The sequence below is a fragment of the Hirundo rustica genome, chromosome 3 (assembly GCF_015227805.2).
Source record: "Hirundo rustica isolate bHirRus1 chromosome 3, bHirRus1.pri.v3, whole genome shotgun sequence".
NCBI classification, from domain to species: Eukaryota; Metazoa; Chordata; class Aves; order Passeriformes; family Hirundinidae; genus Hirundo; species Hirundo rustica.
Window position 1 is genome coordinate 80,755,267 of NC_053452.1, and position 1,217 is coordinate 80,756,483.

Here is a 1,217-nt window from a genome sequence, read left to right on the forward strand (position 1 = left end):
CTGAGTCCAGTTTCATATAGGTAAAAGATAGATAAAATTATGGCTTACTTTGGACTTGGCATAAAGAGTTCCCTTAACCCCCTTCACAAAGGGATACTGCAGTTATACTACATACCCATAGGCACCACAATGAAAATTGAAGCTTATACCTAATTAAGGTTTTATACACACCAGTTCCCCCAGTAAATGCAAATTTTAACAAAATTAGACATGTCATATGTTGAAAATGCTCATGGCAAACAATCATTTTGCATTCCTGCAAATAAAATTGTTTTATACTGTAAGCTGGAGGCGAGTGTAACTTATTTTTGTAATAAAGTTTTTATTTTTTTTATGTGTCATTAATATAAATGTGTGTTAGTACAGAGATCTTCTGGTTAAAAGCTTAGAATCGCACACATTTCAGTATGTTTACTTGTATTTACATAGTTTTTAGAATAGTGGTTGCCAATAGCCTGTATGTTTTCACATTAATTGATTTTTTTTTTTTTTGTTATCTTAATAAACCATTTTAGTATGTTGTATGTCAATTACTGGGATAGCTGGGACATAAAGTGTAATTAAAAATTGTCAAGTATTCATTGGAATATGTAAATGTGCCTTGCCAGTTTTGAACTTTAAGACAAAGTAAGTGAATGATGTTGAAATGAGTAGTCAATGCCTAAGAGACATTTGCTATCAGAGTTTCATATACTGCCCTTGCTAAAAAAAAGAAATTTCTTCCTCAAATTCGAGCGTAAAACTTAACAGTTGCATTAGCTTCTGAATTTTTAAATCTACTTAGAGAAATTAGGCTTATAGAAAGTGGGTTTTCTAATTAAAGCCTTAAGTATAACTTTGAATTTCAATGTAATCCTTGGTGCTGGCATTCCCAGTGCCAAGGAGTTTAAATGCTCCCTTCAAAGAGGTTGCCATGCCTACTGGCACTTTTACTGTCATACGGTTTTATAAGGAACACTGTCAAGATGTGGAAACCAATTTTAAACTTGCTATGAAATGAAACACTGGGGGCTGTACAAGAGGGAAAGTCCTCAGATTTCTTAATCTTGAAATCTCTCCATTGCTGAAAAACTTCAAACACTTGTTGGATCACAAGTGCTAGTGACTAGTTTTTAGTCTGGAAACGTGTTGCGGGGGATAATATGTTTATGGAATTTTAACAGTAGATGGAAGTGCATAAAAACATTGCAACTAAGGCACTATGTGTGTTGAAATTG

The 1,217-nt window shown here is 33.4% G+C and overlaps 1 protein-coding gene across 3 annotated transcripts in view; it reads left to right on the forward strand.

The window, feature by feature from the left end:
* Positions 1–575, forward strand: part of SYNCRIP (synaptotagmin binding cytoplasmic RNA interacting protein) — a 24,956-nt gene extending 24,381 nt beyond the window's left edge. For all 3 annotated transcript variants that reach the window (XM_040060025.1, XM_040060027.1, XM_040060024.2), the window contains exon 12: positions 1–575. This exon is cut by the window's left edge. The gene's annotated coding sequence lies outside the window, so the exon portion shown is untranslated.
* The last annotated feature ends 642 nt before the right edge of the window (positions 576–1,217 follow it).